Consider the following 19,523-nt stretch of genomic DNA (forward strand, 5'->3'; position numbering starts at 1 on the left):
ATTTACAGCCCTAGGTGCCATAGATCTTTGTTGGTAAAAAAAAATGTAGGAAGACAACAATTTTACTACATGGAATAGTCTAATCGACTTGAAAAAACAATAACTAAATAAACAAATTAACATTTTCATAAGGTCAACATGTGAGGTTCATTTGAGTTTTTATCGCAACACTCTATGTAAACATAATGTAAATTGATTGTTGTTGTCAAATATACAAACTGTAAAAAATTAAACATGCAACCTTAGATATAAAAGTATCTAAATCAAAGATCATAATTCCAAGTTAAACCTAAAAAATTCAACAGATAATATCAAACAAGGTATGATCAATAGGATTTGAGAAATGACAAATGTTGTAAAGGCAAAAGTGTGGTTGTACTTTGATACAATATTATTTGTCCTTTATTAAGAGTTAAACACGCAAATCTCTATCTATTAAATGTTACTAAACTTTGATAGGTGACATTGTGTAGTCGCTATCTCAATTAGGAAAAAACATGTCGATAAACTCTTAACAAATAAAAGTTCCGTCTGTCTATAATAAGAAACTTCGATACAAATGAGTAATTTCTTTTAATTTCCAATGAAATGTCAAAGAAATTAAAAAAAAAAATAATTGAAGATTTGACAACTCAGTGAAAAGGAAAAAAAGGGTTGACAACTCATATCAAAAACATGTTAACATTGACTTTGGGTACCATGGGCGGACCCGGCACATAGCATGTGTTACTCTTCAAATTTATCGTCGAATGTAAATTTAGTGCAAATCCATCGGAAATCCAACGGCAATCCATCATAGCCGTCACAAAGTTCGATAAATGTAAATTTAGCGTAAACGGTGATCTTTTAGTGACGGATTTTGTGATGAAAACTGTCTTAAAAAATGAGTTTTTTCTAGTAGTTCAACACCTAAAAAAATTGTGCAACACATGATATTTTTCGTACGAAGTGTTTATCAATGTCAACATGCTTTGCCCACTCATGGGAGATGGGATTTTGACTAGGAAATATGGCAATGCGATAATCATAAAGAAGTGCGGGACGACCAAACTTGCAAGATATGTTTGTATAGTAAGTGATCATTTTGATCTTTTTGTAAACATCATAATTTAATATAAGAAACTCCATTTGGATTTTGGTAGGATTTATAGTTTCTTATGTAATTTTGGCTTGATATGATTTCATTCCTAAGTTTGACGTGATTGACATTCCTTACAGATTAGCCAAGAAAAATGTTGTTTTTATTTGTCATTTTGTAAAATGTGAAAATAAATCTAAGAAAATCCAAGTTACAATCCAAAGGCTGAGGTTAGATAGAAGGGTCTAGTTTATCACATAATGTCTCCATGGAATGATTCCTATCCCTTCTAGGGTGTTGATGACAACTTTTACTGATTGGTCAAGAAAAGCGAACAATTTTATAGTCAATTTGTGAAATCATTAGAATTTGGTAGAAAAATAATTAGAGCATGTGTTTTAATTGTTCTTTTGGCAAAGAGAACGATGCAACTTGACTGTACACGCATTTGGAGATTATTATGTTTTGATTTCTATAAACTCTGATTCATGTTTTTGACTTTTCTTTGATGAATGAAACAATTTGATACTTGCATTTTATTATGAAAATGGTTTTGGGTTGTTTACTTAAAAAAATTGGTTTAAAATTTTGGATGTTACAGTGTGGTGTTCACCACATAACTGCGGTGACATGGCACCACCATGCAATGTGCGGGTGGGTACAACTACCGACCTTTACAATATGTGATTCTGCTGACAACCATTTCTATGTCACCTTTCACTCACAACTGACGCCAAAGCAAGCAAAAATTAGGAGTTCATTTCATAGAAGAACGTGGAAAAGAGTTGAAACAATGAACAATTAAATGTTTGAAAAAGAGTATTTGTTTTTTGAGTTTATTAAACTTAATATAGACTCAATATGATTTATTGTTCACTGAAATTAGTGGATTTTGTCTTTAAAGTTAACAATACTTCAAAGTCAAGGGCTAAAGTTGAAATTTTGTAAACATATTTGGTATGTGCTTTATAATTAGACATGCTCATCTCAATTAGATTGTATTATGTTTCTTTTCATCAGGCGTATGCACACACAAAGAATGTCATAGTAAAAAAAGACTTTAGTCCTAATCACCAAATCATGACAACTGAGCTTTATGAGTAGTATTCATACAATAACCGGATCACTTGACTATGTCCGCTTGGACTTATGGGGACCATTGTGAGTTGCTTTGAAATGCGGACATAACTATATTCTAACTCTTATTGATGATTTCTCAAGAAAGGTATGGTCTTTCTTTTTTAAAACATGGAGTAGTTTTTTGTTTTTTACTTTCAAAAATTGGAAAGTACATGTTGAAAAACAATCAAGATTGGTGGTAAAGTATCATTGCATGGATAATGGACTTGACTTTTTCTTAGAATAGTTTAATGCCTATTGCTAAAAGGAAGCATGACTCAACATCACATAGTGGTCCATACACCTAAAATATGGTGTATTCAAAAGGATGAAACACTATAGTGGAGAAGGTCTGATGTATGCCTTCAAATTCTAAGTTCCATAGCCCTTTTAGGCGGAGACTACCTTGATTATTTGCTATATTGTTAACCAATTGTTGGATGAATTAGGGTTTATGTTGGAGACCTGGATACCCCTTGGATCGTGTGAACATTTTCTGAACTGATACTTCTACCCTATGCCTGGGTTGCAAGAAATTCAGCCTAAGATAATCCAAGAGGACACTTACGAATCTAGGCACAGAAATCGTAAGCCAAATTGTTAGAAGGATTATATGTTCGTTTGAAGAAAAGAGAGCTAATGATTATGTCCCTCTTCTCAAAGAGAAGACCCATTTATATATAAACGAGATTTAGGGTTTGCCTCTTAGGGTTGCCGTCATGGGTTCCTTTGGAAGCATGTCAGAAAATCTAGAATTTAATGAGGAAATCAAGGGTTTCCAAAATTGATGAATTTCGTCAATTTACCATAATCACCCTCAAGAATTCGATTTTCCTACTATATTCCCATATTTAAAATTTGGAAGCCAGGGGCTCTTCCCCTTGGATCCCGCTAGGGGCGTTGCCTCGAACCCCCGACTTGCTGTTGAACCGGCATCTAATTCAATCTTATACATGCGTGCACTCCACACAAACCCATACATATATTAGAATACAAATTATAAAGCCCTTTAGCTCACATGTTAGTTCCAATTACATAAAATCACACAGTGACACTAAAATCACCAACACTAATCACCATCACATGTAATTGAGAAGAAAACTATGTTTGAGTTATGATCCATGAAAGCTACAGATTACACACAGTTAAAACCTTTTTGATGTCCAACTTATGAACATGTTAAAAATGGAAAGTTAAAACTAATGGCAATAAAATTTTCTTTTATTTTGGTACAATGACAATGTATATAACACTTTTCAACACTTCAAGACCCACATCAAGACAATGTCGAGCTCGAAATAATGGAATAAGAATGGGAACAAGGCAAATCAATGCCTCTAGAACCGACTTACGACATCAATGACTATGAGGATGAGGATGAAGATGAAGATGAATACGATGGTATTGAGGAGACCCTATGAAGATGAACCCAAAGTAGAAGACCACAAAAATGAAGAGTATTTAACAAAATATTATAACAACACTTTATTATTATTATTACGAGTTTAGTAGGTTAGTTTTGGCATCCAAAACTCTTCCATTTTGATGTTTCATGTATTTTTGAAATATTTTAATGAAGTTATGTTTCATTTTATGTTATAGGTGGGTGCTTATAAATTTAGTTAAAACAAATTGAAATATCGGATCAAAATGCATTAAACCGATCCAGAACTGCTTGTGGAAAGACCGGTCAAAACCGAATTTATGCAAACACATAAGTATCTTTTATGTACTGCGCCCGTGGGACTATCCATAACGATTTTGGGTCAAATGATCTCTATAAATATGTCTCATTGATTGTAATCCTAATATATATTAAATGTTTGTGTATTGAAGATTATCAATAAAAACTCTCTCTAGTTCTATAGTGGACGTAACTTGATTACTCTAATAAAATGAACCTTAAATCCTTGTGTTCCATGTTTTTATGACTACAAACAAACCGAACGTTCACACAGTGTTCATGAATCGTTTGGCGGGAAGTTCGTCTATGTTTGTTTATTTAATAAATGAGAGAACATTAAAAAAAAATACTCATTTGTTTAGTTAAACGAACGAACATGAATAATGATATTGTTCGTTTATTTATATTCGTGGAATTTTATTTATGTTGTTCGTTTAAGTTTACTTATATTCATTTAAGTTTATTTATGTTCAATTGTTTTTTAGTATATTACTATATTAATATATGTTCAATTGTGTTTGTTTATCTTTGTTTGTTTATGTTCATTTAATATGTTCATGAACATAAATGAATGAACACAATAATTTCTTAAATGAACAAACATGAACAAAAAAAACTCGTTCATTTATCCGTTCGTATTCGTTTGTTTGTTCGGCCAACTTAAACGAATGAGCATGAACACACATTGTTCGTGTTCGTTTACAGCACTACTTGTTGTTTAGCCTTTTCATCTCATATCATCTAGATAATTATGTATTGTGTGCATTTATCGAAATCCTTAATCTTAACATCATAAACCTTAATTTCGTTGGAAAAATAACGTTTGTTGTGTTTCACACCAGTAGTGCTTTCATTTTTTAAAGTTGAGCAACATGTCTCATTAGTAGAAATCCTCCTTGAATCACAAGTTAATGTGCCATAATTGGCTCTCAAATTGACCCGCTCATGATATCCCATGACACATGTCTTTTTTTAACGTCATATTTCATGTTAGATCTGTTTTTAAGTCAAACAAGTCCAAACTGACTAAACCAATTTTGATTTAGGTTACAAACCTTATAGATATCTAGTGTCACAACTTGGATTGATTAAGACAACTTTATCTCTACTTTATCTTCCTAGCTAAATGGTTTTTCTAAATTATCGGCTAATAGTTAGAAAGAATTCTCAGTTTTTATAGGGAATGATTTGTAACTTTTTAAAGTTTAGAGGCGAAAGCAAACATTATTTCACAGTTTTGTATACATTTACACCTAATTCGGGGTTTGTTGCAAAATTTCTTGAGGGAAAGCAGCGGAACTTCGTTGCCGCCATGGAAATGGTAGTAGAAGGTCAAAATCAACCTAAAATTCCTACAAAACGGATAAAGTTTGAAGAAATCATGGAGGAGGGGGGAGAAGATCGAATCAGTGCATTGTCAGATTGCTTTCTTTTTGAAATCTTGTCTGGTTTACCCACAACAAAAGACACCATTAGAACAGGCAAGCTCTCAAGACGATGGAAACATCTTAGGTACATACTCTCGTCTTTATAGACTCAGATCCTATTTTACCGCGGTCCAATTTGGTTTCCTTCGTTGACAATCAGATTCGTTATTCTATAAGCTGTAACGTTAAAGAGCTTAATTTAAAGTTACAAGGTAAATTTCTATTAGATCAAATTTTTGTAATCCGTTCATGTTTTAATAAGCTGACATTAGAAGGCTGTGTATTTAATCCATTTGTGACGATTAGTTGGAAAAATCTTCAGAGTTTTTGTATAATCTGTGGGAGTTTAGATGAAGCTTTAATTAAAATATATTATCAGGGAGTCTGTATTGGAAACTTTGGTATTAGATCGTTGCTATGGTTTTGGTCGGTTTAGGCTTAATATTACTTCAAAAAGTGTAAAGAAGTTGGTGTTATCTGGATACCATGAACCTGAATACGATTATGAAGGCCTTGAAGATATTCTTGACATCAATGCTCCTGATGTTTTATCACTAACAATCAAAGGTGATCTGGTGTTGCTGAATCTTTTTTTTTTTTGGTAAATGTGTCTTCTTTAGTTGAAGCTTAGTTAGATTATACAAACTTGTGGCATTGGAGGAGAGCACGTAGAGAAGAGATGCTTAAAAGATTTATACTAAATCTATCCCATGTCAAGGAGCTTAAAATTGGAAGTTTCTGTTCTAAGGTAAAATTTCTTTTCCTCTGACAATTTATATCTTTGTAAAAATTTATAGAATCAATAGCTTTATTAATTAGTACTTTATTGTTTATCCCTTGATAAAATGTACATTTTGAGTGTTTAGCTAAAAATGATTATGATTATGATTTCTGATTGCTTAGAGTCAAAAAAATAAAGAAGGTAAGTAGTTACTGAATTAAAGATTGACCTTTAACTATCATTAGCTCCAATCAACTGATTACCTGCTTCAAGTCCTGGTTATCACTATGAAATTGCAAATCCAAAATATGCATTGCAGAAGAAACCCCAAACAAACCCACCTAAACATTCTTATTTTTTAATCATTAATTGTTATACGGCGTTTTCTCATTTTGCTGTTTAAAACTCACTTATGGAGCATGAGTGTCTTTGCTTCTGCTTCTTAGGTTTCTCTCTGTTACTTCTTACGAGATGTCATAGCTATATTTTAATTAGTTTTCTTTATTCATGATTAATCATACATGTAAATATGCAATTCATGATTCTAATTTTTTTTGTCCTTTCCACCTGTATTGTTTTGTTTGTAGGTTCTGTCTCGTTTAAAAGCTAAAGGTTTCGTTGTTCCATAAAATATCAAGTTTCCTGATGGTTTTCATATTGAGTTTGAGTGTGAGAGTGAGAGCAATTCAAAGTGATTCCATGAGATTGGTGATGCTTTGGATTCATGTTTAGGCATTATTGTTATTATGAAATACTTTCATATTTCTCTGTTTGTTTTTGTAAGGTTTACTTGGGTTCATTGGGTCCTCTCATTTGTGTTTTGGATCATTTCTTATTTTAAAGTATTGATCAATCTACTGTTTCTTGTGATCTTTCTTGATATAGTCAATGCATTATTAGTTGTTACTCTCATTCATTTATTTTCGTTTCGAAGCTTGGTTTTTGTTTGTAATATCCATTCTTTATGAGTTGTGGCATTTTCTTGAGCAATTCGAATGGGAAATGATTCCTACACAACAGTGTTTTGACATACACAACAATTAATGTTTTATAGAGTTGTACAGTACAACATTTTAAAGCACCAATTGTGGTGTACTGAGAAAATTTGTTGTGTACAAATCATCTCCCAATTTGAATAACAATTATAATGTTTTTTTTGTAGTCTTCCAGACAAGTGGTTATGAAAAGTTACCTAACATGGACTTAATTACAATTGACTTAAAGTTTCATGCTTCTTGTTTTGGTAAGCGTGTTGTTATGCAATGGTATATTGGGGATATATTCCGCTAGTTATGGCCAACCAACTATTTTGAATCTACCCAAAAAACCATTTTTCACACTTTAATGTAATCAACCTCATACTTTGTACCTGTTATGCCATTGTGACTCGTATCTACATAACAATTATCAAAGTAAACTTTACAAAATATCCAAAATTCGTATCTACAAGACAATTACATTCAACGTAACAAAGATTAGTAACTAAAAGGTATAACCAAACAACAATACATTAGAATATTGTTGGTAGTTTATAAATACACGCACCACAAGGTCATTTTCATTTTCATTCTCGAATCATGTAGCAACTGTTTCAGCATAATCATCCCGATTGAGTCTCATTAAACATAGATAATATGGTTTCAACAAAAAAGAGTCAAATATGAAAAGTTCAATTACATCATAATATACTTGAATAAGTAAGTTTAGATACCAATAGAACTCCATTTGTATGCATTCAGTTGGAATCACGGAATCCACTTCTATGATTACTAGTGGTTCTTATTTACATGGATATCATAAATTGTTTCTGTTGGAATGGAATCAGTGATTCCAATAGATGATCAACCAAGAATTTCGTCCAAAACAACAGGCTGTTTGAACCAGTTGATGAAGCTGAAAAAACAGAGTAAAGAACATTAGATACTCAACTCTTTGTCAAATACCTAAAATACCATTCAGTAAAACCAAAACTGATTATGGACACAAATCAATGCTACCAATTTATTCATAGTGAGTGATTATAAGGAGTTAAAGAGAATAATTAGGGCATCCTACATTTTCAAGCCGTCAAAAAAATCAAAATCACATAGCTCAAAATCCAAATTGTACACCAAAAAACAACAATGTTTGAGTCAACCTGCCATCAATTGTAACAAAGTAGCAAAATAATGAAATGTAAAAAACAATCAAAAAATTCAAGAGGTTTTAATTTCCAAAGATATTCTACAATGTTGATTTTTATTAGACATTGATGATTTTGAAGAGATAATGAGATCTTTACAGAGAGAGCGATCGATGAAGAGAATTTGAATTTTAAAATTTGTAATTATTCATAAATACGTCCTCAATTTGTGGTAGGGGTTTCAATGTTTGATTTCTTGATATAATTAGTGTTCTTTGCATAATAGATTGATTGTACATTAAACATTATAATTAATACTTAACCTACAGATGGCAATGGGGGTGGGGAATACAGAGGACCCAATCCTATCTCTATCCCCCAATTGCAATCCCCATCCCCATCCCCATCGGGGAATATAAATAAACCTCTATCCCCACCCACCCCAACAGGGACTATTGAGTACCAGCGAGGAATCGGGGATTTATTTTCCTGTTTTAATATGAAAACTTTTACATAAATAAAAACTCTAAATTTCAATTTTACCAGCATAAGCTTAAAGAATTTACAAAAATATAAAAATATTCATAGATTGCATAAAAAATGTAAACTCAATTTCTACCAAAGTTAAATAAATACATGAAAAATAAATTGAAAAAAATTATCATAGCGATATTTGAGGTAAAATAGATAAACTAGATAGAAGAAAACTATACATAAGTTTAAATTAGATAAAAGAATAATAAAAAGTATAATTTCAACCAAATAATTGCTAATGAGTTATGTTACTTGGATCAAATTTTATGTATTGTAATATATGTTTTGTATTACTTTTATATATTAATATATGTTTTGTATTGTTTTTTAATATTAATATATATATCGGGGGCGGGTCTAGGGTTGGGGATTAGGGGTATCCCCATCCCCACTTTTTTATTCGGGGATTCCCCATCCCTAGTCAACTCGGCAGTCAAAACGGGTGCGAATTTCGGGTTCACCATTGGGTATGGGGTTTTTTGCCATCCCTAATTTAACCAAAATACTTTATATAGTAGTATAAATATAAATATACTATGTTAAAACCTGTGGATACCACGGGTGATAATTTTAAATAGAATTAAAAAATTGACTATATGATAAAATAATATATTATTAATTTAGAAAAACTCATGCATTGTAATGTTGTATTTTTTTAATAACTTTGTAATATTTTAAGTATTTAATTACACATGTAAATACCCCTATTTTATATAACGCATGAGTTTGTATAATGCAACATAATATCACTCAGAAAACAAACGCGTGGGTTGTAGAAAAGGTTTTATTCTTATTAAACACTTACTTTTGGTGTATGATTCTTATTAAACATATACGAGTTGTAAGATCGACCACACGGGAGCGCGTGGGAAGAAAAAAAGTTTATTGGCTAAAACATCATTTTTCCTATTGTAACTTACCATCCCAATAAATCTATAACTCCATTGTCTCCATCTTTTTTCTTTCATTATAAGATACCTCTTCCATTTATTTCTTTTTAATAATGATTTTACAAAAAGAAGAATTTCCTTTATAAAATGGCACCATATACTTGTGGATTATTGGTAAATTAAAGATCAGCAACTTTTGCTAATAATTTATAAGTAATCAATATATTAAATGACTATATCTCTAGATTATTGTAAGTGTTTTTATTGTCTTTCTTACTGAATATATAATAAAGATACAAGGGTTTCTCTTATATAAGTTCAGAAATCGACAATATTATAATTATAATATTTTATATAAATAATGGCCTGTAGTATATACAAAACTAACAACATGCTAAGTACTTACTATTCGACTACAATTAAAAAAACCAACTTGATTATTACCAATATTGCTAGTATCGTCCATTATTAATTAAAAAATATTCAAAGATAATGATATAGTTACATTTAAGTTCCAAATCCACTTGTGCTTTTAATACTTTTTTGTGTTTTCAAATCAGCACACATAATATAACCATCTGCAAAACCAAAAGAAACATTATCTTCGTAAAAAAAATACTCATTCAAAACATCTCTTAGAAAAAAAAATAATAAGAAAGTTTAACTTACAAAAAATAAATAAATTATTTGTGTGAATGACTTATAATAAATATGGTACAAAAACTTGATGTCTTTCTAACTTGAGTCATGAACTTTCATCTAAGCATCTATGAGAACCAATTAAAGAGAGTAGCAACAAATCTTAACTTGCATAAAAATTGAAAGAAGAAGCAACAAGGCATATATATGCTGAAAATACCCTCCAGCAAGATTGAGACGGATCCAAAGGAAACCACGGTTAAAAAGAAAAATATTATTGATAATTTAAAATTGTAATAAACAATCAAAGTTTTGTAAAAAAGTATTAATTTATAAAGACTTTCATCTGTAAGTTTATTATAAAGTTTATTATATTTGTCATAAATAACTAATATTATATTACTAACTTTTTCTTTATTTAGGAATTTTGAAAATACTCCTACTAATTACCATTAGCTATAAAATGACTAGATTCATATAAAAGATAATTCGATACTTATTTATGAAATGTAATATGGTGGAGCCAAGAATGGAAAAACATACAGTCGTCTAAGTTTATTCATTAACAAACAATATTTTTTTGTGGGATCTAATATTTGTTAAAGTTTGTGATTCCATTGATATTATTAGTTGTCTGTTTATTTCGTTGATATAACTCCTAAATCTTCACCCATTGGAATTACTCTTATTCCTAGGTATAAATTAGGAAAACAGGAAATAAGTAATTTATGTATGTACTTCTATGTTCTGTGACTCCTAGGTATTTGTGATCCCATTTTTCTTAATCTCATATATATATGACCAAGCTTTAACAAAAAAGAAATGAATTTACTGTAAAGAACTTTTTGCAAACGACAATGCCTTAAAAAATACTGTTGAAAGTATAATGCTTTAATATAAAACAAATTAATTTCTTAATGTTGGCAGGGGATTTCCTAAAGTTCATTACTATTGATGGTAGACTGTTTAAACAAATTCATTTTGATCTCTAGCGGATTTCCTAAAATCTAAGACTTACTATTAGGTGTTGTTATGTCACGGTTTTAATTGTCCTCCCATAAGCTTGCTAGTTGCTAACATCTTTGGAGTTTTATTCGAAGTTCATTGCAAAATTCTATTGGGTTTACCAAAATTGTTTGCTATAATGGCATATTCTCATGAAGGTTTTAGTTCTGGTGCTATTTTGGTACTCTTTTTGAAGAGATTGCCAAAATTCATTGTCATTTCAAAAGTTTATTATTATAATGTGTAGAGACGAAGAATTGTAATTATTATACCATAGATAGATTGTAATTTAATAAATGATAACAAATGTTTTTCTCAGTGAGCTTATCAGCATTCAAATCCTTACCGGTGACATCTCCCACCTGATAACCAAAACCAAGAACTAGTGAAAAATGTTCAAGAACATAGATTAACAATAGATTTTTACTACCATTCAGTTGCAATTCTCTACTACTTTTATACAATATAGAGCTATAACATTTAAGCAAGTAGACCTTGTTCCATTAAACCAAGCCCATTTCATAGTAGTTGTTTAAAGTTAAACCAAAAACCATAAAAATAAATATGTAATAGTTAAAAATAGAATAACATGGTCAATATGATTAACAAAAACCTTTTTTTGTTATTACATGCAATTTGTATTTTTTTTTTACTTAGGGGGACGTTCAAGAAATAGTTCAAAGAGAAATTACCTAAATGCTCCACTAACTGTAGAAGCAATGGGTGCAATACGGCTGAAAAACGCTACTCCAAACCTCCTAGATCATTCATTGATTAGGCATAAATTTCATGGCTGCAACCTACTTTGAAGAAATCAATTAACAGAGATGTTCAAATGAATTTTGTTATTATAGTTTGTTTAAGCATATGATAACAGTTATGAAAAATAAGGGTATTCTGGTCAAAATAATACCAATCAAAAGCCTTACATTCATAAAAATGAGATTAAGGGGGACATTAAATGACATAAACAGAACATGAACACAAAATACTTTTAGTGTGATAATTTGCATACTCATCATATTCCTAATCAAGTAAATTTGCATACTCATCACTGTTCTTATTTTTATAGAAAAATGAAGAATTGATTCAAACCTGTCCAGGGTCTGAGAAGTTTGATTGAAGAAGCTCATCATTTTCATACTTTTCATCTTCCAATTTATATGAACTACGTAAAAAAGTAAAACATGTACTTAAAATTAGAAACTCATCAACATTGTATACACAAAACAATATAGCTTCTTAACGCTTGTATACCTTCCTAATTGTGTATTAATCCATTTAAGTAAACGATCAGAAGTTCTTCCATCTTCAATAGAAACAATTTTACTTTTTTCATCTTTCCCATTCCAGTTACCACCCACAAATTTAGAAGGTGGGCCCCAAAATAGTGAAGGGTAGGGACTAATAGAGAATTTATCGCATAGATTAGTGTTTATCTGTACTTCCAAACATGGATAAAAAAGGAACTTGTTGCTAATCCATATAATAATTAAGGGACTTAATGAAAATATTAAGAATGAACAAGTGTAACCTTACCTTATTGGCATAATCTACTCGTGTCATTAATATAATCCCTGGATGAAACATCATTGGCTCCATTGAAAAGCCTAACAACCTTTTCATATTAGGGCTGTGAAATTAAAGCTAAAAGACTAAGCAATGCATCACAAATATTAAGATTGTGAAGAAAACATATAAGTACCCTATAATTTCTACGAGTTGGACACCTGCAAAGAGTAATAGCAGAAACAAATTAGGGTTATAAATGGATAACATTTTTTCAAAACACCCCTGTGGAAGATATAAATTGACTCCAGGGGACAAATTGTTTTCATGAAAGGTATAAATTTAAGAAATTTCTAGGTATAAATAGAGCAAGTGTACTATAGGTATGGAGGAGAAGAAGTGAATCCTTTTGTAACTAAAAAAACAGAATCTTTATAGCCATGAAACTTTAGATATTTCCTTTTAAGGTTTAGACATTCTTCAATTTTCTTCTATGGCATGACTGTTCATCTCTGTTCTAACAACATCCTGATAGGACCTGATTGCTCCATCCTTTCCAAATCAAGGTAATTTGTGGATTTTAGGTAAAAACACTCTACTTTACTCTATATTGATATTATGAATTCCAGATTTTATTTAGAGAAAAATCACTGGATGAAACAATTGTCCCATAAATTTTTAACGATATCCATTTAGAATAACAGAGGTTCTGAATTTTTATGTTTATGTTTCAATACGGGAATTGTGAAAAGAAGAGACAGAGTAGAGCATAACTTCACGTAAAGGAAATCAAAAAACTGACAACAGAAAATTCCTCAAAAAATAAAAAGAATGTAAGTGATAAAACATACATCCATGTGCGATGGTATACATTTGAGGAGTAGATTAAACTTGAAGGCTTGTAAGAAAACGCAGCAAAGGGTTAGGGTTGGTAATCAGGAAGAAGAAAGATGAAGAACATTGGGTGGCTAAACGGAGAAAGTAATTTCTAGGGTTTATGGTTTGATCTAACTTAGAGAGAGATGAATAAATTGAAACCTTGGATCATAAAACAAAGGACTGAGGTGATTCAACCAAAGCAGAAAACAAAAGAATACGAGAGCGTTCCGATTTAAACATTACAATGTTTATGAACTAAAAACAAAAAATGAAATAGAAATCAATAAATTGGAAGCGATGTTAAAGTCTCAAGAGTGCTTGGATTACCGGTGGACATTTGAAGTGTAGAAATATACACGGGCAAGGATGATAATGAAGTAATTCAAACGCCATGTTATGGATGAACATGAAGGTATTCTTCGATTGTTTCTTTTGGGAGTTCTGGTTGCTTCAAACAATGACATGGGGGAGGCGAGCCCTAACCTGAAAAGCGAGACATGCAACAATAGAAGAAGTAGCGGAACCTGTCGATTGCGGAAACAAAAAAGGCGTGGAATCAACTCACAGAAGTCCAATATAACCCTTCTCATCAAAACATACCTGAAAGAGAGAGGCGAGAGAGAGAGAGAAAGAAGAAACAAAAAATCAAAATTGAAGCTTACTTGTACATTCATTTGTTGTCGAAGAAAAAGAGAAGAGAGATAAACCAGATGAAAAGGTGGAGGCAGTGGAGCTTGGTGGTGGTTGATTCAATATTGTAAAGCCTAAATCCAGAGAAAGTTTGTGAGGATTAGGGTTTAGATCAACAGATATGGTGTGATCTTCCTGATTTAATGGGATTATGCTTGATGATCGGTTAAAGATTATATAATTTGCTGATATTATGGGATTGATTGCAATGAGAATTTGAAGAATACACCGAGTTCTACAACATTTGAGCGGAATGACTACATAAGGGCAAAGTAGGAATTTCACATAGATGATATGAGCGGGAAAAGCAAAGACAGAGGGACTAAGGAGGTGCCACGTGTCATCTAATGTACTGTTTTATTAGAAGAGAAGATAGTATATAGATATAGATTAGTAAGAATATATATTACAAATAGGAATTATATATATATGACATAGTGACTTAACATAATTAATAAATGCTACAAGTAGGTTAAAATGGACAAAGGATAAACATAAGAGAAGAGCTTTGTTTCCGCCATGGAAATGGCGCAAGGACACAAATAAACCTAAAATTTCACCAAAGTTGATAAATTTACACAAAGTCGCGAAGGAGGAGAAAGAAGATCGAGTCAGTGCATTGCCCTGATTGCTTGCTTTTGGAAATCCTTTCTCGTTTATGCACCACAAAAATCGTCATTAGAACGCATATACTTTCCAAACGATGGAAGCAGCTTTGGACTTCGGTTCCTTTTCTCATTTTCATTGATAATAACCCGGTGTCCGATTTCGTTTCGTTGGTCAACAAAGCCCTGACTCAATGTAACCGACTGAAGCTCAAAAGCTTCAAATTGAATGCCTCTTATAATACCCGATTTAACTCAGAGTTAAACAATTGGATTCGTTATGCTGTAAGGTGTCATGTTGAAGAGTTTAATTTAAGCTTATGCAATACAGGAAACGGAACTCAGTTTGTATTCGATCAATCCGATTGGGGCAATTAGTTGGAAAAATCTTAGGAGTTTGCGTATTTCACATAGGAAGTTAGATGAAGAGTTGATTGAAAACATATTATCTAGTAGTCCTCTATTGGAAACTTTGGTATTGGAATATTGCTATGGTTACAGGGTGCTCAATATTACTTCAAAATTGTTAAGAAGTTGGTGTTATTTGGATACGTGGATCTTGATGATGAATATGAGGAGTTTTTTTTTTTTTTTTTTTTTGTTGAAATCAATGCTCCTAATATTTTATCACTAACAATCGAACGTGAGTTGGTGTTGTGTAACCTTTTTTTTGTTAAATATGTCTTCTTTAGTTGAAGCTAACTTAGATTTTAAAAGGACTGGCCATTGGGAGACAACATATGATAAAGAGGAAGAGGAGATGCTAAAAAGGTTGATACTAAATCTTTGCCATGTCAAGGAGCTTAAAATTGAGGGTTTCTGTTCTGAGGTCGTAGACTTTCTTTTGCATTGCCAATTTATGTCTTTGTAAAAATTATATGATAAAATCATATGATCATTAGCTTAAGTATATTACTAGTACTTCATTGATTATTCTTACATAAACTTGTATCAAGTATTCTTAGCTGATTCTAAAATTTTGTTGTATTGAACTTTTTGTAGATTGTATCTCGTTTGGAAGCAAAAGGTTACATTTTTCCATCAAATATCAAGTTTCCTGATGTTACTAGTGATTGGTCTGATAGTGATTCAGTTGAAAGCGAAGATTAGGAAGTGTCTTGCTTGATCATACTCCTAAAGGTGACGAGGTTAATTGATAGATGACACTTTGAATTATTTTTTTAGGCTAGACATTCTTAAGTCATTTAAAATGCATATAAATTTTGATGCCCCTTGGGATTTTGATTAAAAAGATATTAAATAATTATAACGGCCGTTTTAATTGCAAAAATTTAATTGTTGGTACTGTATATAATATTCTTGGCTCATAAAATTCTATTATATATTGGTGTTTAATCTGTAGTCCATTTCTAATTTGTCTTATTTATTTTCCGGTAGTTATTTATTGTGTGATGTGCATGGACTTAATAACAACATGATTTAGTCTACAAACATGATTATTTAATGAACTTAATAAGAACATGATTTGGTGTTATTTTAACTTACAAAAGGCACGAATGTGAAGAATGAGAGAAATGATGTTTTTATTAGTTCTAACTTCAAGCTATTTTTTGTTGGGAAAATAATGATTTATTTGAGTTCTTTAAATTTAGGTAATACTAGATTATGACCCCCATTAAACGCGGGGAACACATAAATAAAATGTAAATTTATATAGATATTACAAAATAATTATAAAAAAGTAGGGTTATTGGTATTATTGAAATGTATAAAAAATAAACTAAAATAGGTAAATATATAGCGTTAAAGAACCACTTTATAGACAACATTTTTTATTTTATTAGTTCAATGACCTTGTTTGTCATTTATAAGTACTTTCAAACATTTTTTACTTGTAACACGTAAAACAACTATATATAGCCAACCATGCGTGAAAATGGGTCTACACAAGTATAATCCAACATTTAACAATGTATTTTCAAAATACATTGTTATTTTATGACTATATTGCGAAATATAACTTTTTATTTAAAAAAATAGCAACTTATTTATGTTCGTTCAAAATGAACCACATAAAACCCCCCACAATATTAAATATAAAGAAACTATAACCAATAAATCTGCAACGAAGCTAATAATCCTCCTCCACTTCATCTCTAATATCAAATCTCTTTTTCCTTAATCTAAGTTATTGTCACTATCATCGACAATGTTAAGATTCATTGATGGCTTTTTTATTTTTATTTTAGGGATAATATGACATAAATCATTTATCAGGTTCATCATTTATGTTTATATCTTCGTTTTTTTTTTGTTGATTTTGAAATGCATTCTTCGGTTTACCACCATCTTTTTTTTTTCAGGCTCCTTTTTTTATGAAATAACATTTTTTTTGTGAAATTCTTTCTACGGTTTTGAGTATGTGCAGGTATGTTGATTTTTTTTGAAGTAAAGAAAGTCGGGTTTTGTTCGATGTTGATTCCTAGGTTTGGTTCTTATTTTTTGTGATTTCTCATAATCCATTGCGTTTTATTTTACCATCTTTATCTACAATCTTTATGTATAGAACACTTTATCCATATATTCATTCACTATAGAGTTTAATGAAGGAAAAAAGAAACACCCCTTTAGTTTTATTTACTTTGCAAATTATCGAGCCTCCATGCAAAGCTTACAACATAATGAAAAAAAACAAAAAACCCTTATGAGGTAAATGCCAATTACGATTCTACCCCTTTTCCTCTTGTAACAATTACCTCACTTCAAAACATCTACTTTTGTGTTTCAACATATTATTGATAGCATGAAAGATCTAAGCATTGTTGCATTTTGGTTAATCATAACGCCTCAAATTATGGGAGGATTTAAATATGGTGATGAGGTCAAACATAAAATATGGTGGTACTACAAGGTTCTTCTATTTCTTATTTATTTATTTACTTATTTTTTAATTCAACTTTATTACAAAATTAAATAGCTTCTTTTGTTGATATTAGTGTTTCTTATTTAGAAAAATATGTGATATGATCAACTTCGTGATGCTATAGCAATGAGAAAACTTGGATGAGCAGGAAGTGAGATAAATTTATAATTTATTAACTTCAATGAGAAATTAATTAATTACAATTTTGTTATTGAATTTGAAATACAATAGGGATTATATCAATGGATTCTGAACGTGCAAGAAATGATCCAGTGGTAGTAAAGAACATTTCTTACTATCAAGCAAATAGCAAATTAGGGGTAGAAGTAATGAAGCTCAATCTACTACCATGACCTCAAAATGGGGGGGGGGGGGGGGGGGGGATCAGTATAAACAAAAGCTTTTTCATTTATTTTTAGGAATTTACATATTTGGTCCCAGTGTTTAGTTGATTTTTTTGGTTTTGGTCCCTAAAAGAATCAGGTTGTAGTTTTTGGACCTTGTTTCATTGTTTCATAAAACTTTTATGATTGCCTAAGTTAACAACCTAGCTATTAGTTTTTTTTTTTAAATCACCATTTTGCCTTTGAACCAAAACTAAAAAACATATAGCATAACAACAAAATTTATATATATATATATATATATATATATATATATATATATATATATATATATATATATATAACTTAAGTTTAGAGTAGATTACATTTTTGGTCCTTGAGTATACCTGATTTTTTTTTTCCAGAAGGTTCTAAGGCGCGTTTTTGGTATATCAGGGTCAAATGGTGACTCTACTTGAGTGCACACTTGTATTATATCGTGCATTCTTACCTGCCCATGTATGGTACCGATTCTTTTTGAAAAAAGAATACGGGAGCCTATTTTCATCTTTCACAACATGCTTATATTTAACTTTAAAGCTCACATCAATTGTTGAGAAGGTATATTTCTTATTCTTATTTTGTTACTACCGGAGACATAAAAAAACATTCTAATGAGGGCGTTCATGCCTTTTGTACAACCCGTCTATTATATTATGTCATGTCATCTCTTATCTTGTCTATTGATTTTTTACAAAGGTATACACACACATGTAACATCATAGTTTCATTATATATAATATCCAATTTTAACATTGAGTTTACTGTTTTCGACTAATCAAATTGATGGGAAGGTTGAAGTTTTTTTTGCATTTGTTTTCTACGTGGGAATTATGACATAATGTTTGTGTAAATCGATTATTAAAAAGGTTTGAAATATATATACAAGTCAATATGATGAAAATTAGCAGGTAATCAATTGAAATCTCATTTAAACTTAAAATAGAAGATATCATGCTTGAAAAGTGTATTAGTTCATAAAAATATCCGAAACTTTTGAAATTTGAAATTAATAGTTTCCGAGATTTCACCATATAATGTATTTGGAAAGCAATTTTGAATGGAAATATAGCCTAAAGTTAAGGTTTACATTAATAAGGAGCCAATTTTGTAGTTGTATGTTTGGAAAGAATTCAAGTATCATTTTCATTCAATTTCTACATTTAATTTCCTAATATAACGGATTGACTTCTTGTTTGATCAAGGTAACGTAAGCAAATTGATCTAAGGGTGTGAAACCTATAAAGAAAACACAATCAACGATCCAGATTGTTTTAGATGATCTCATAAGGTTTATCTTTTAATAATATTTAGAGATTTGTTAATACATGTAATTAACGATGAGCATTTGGAC

At 30.7% G+C, this 19,523-nt stretch overlaps 1 pseudogene; it reads left to right on the top strand.

The window, feature by feature from the left end:
* The first annotated feature begins 5,064 nt into the window (after positions 1-5,064).
* Positions 5,065-6,114, top strand: LOC145006745 (F-box protein At5g03100-like; annotated as a pseudogene).
* Positions 6,115-19,523: the final 13,409 nt, after the last annotated feature.

Source organism: Lactuca saligna, chromosome 7, assembly GCF_052625555.1.
Source record: "Lactuca saligna cultivar CGN05327 chromosome 7, ASM5262555v1, whole genome shotgun sequence".
NCBI classification, from domain to species: domain Eukaryota; kingdom Viridiplantae; phylum Streptophyta; class Magnoliopsida; order Asterales; family Asteraceae; genus Lactuca; species Lactuca saligna.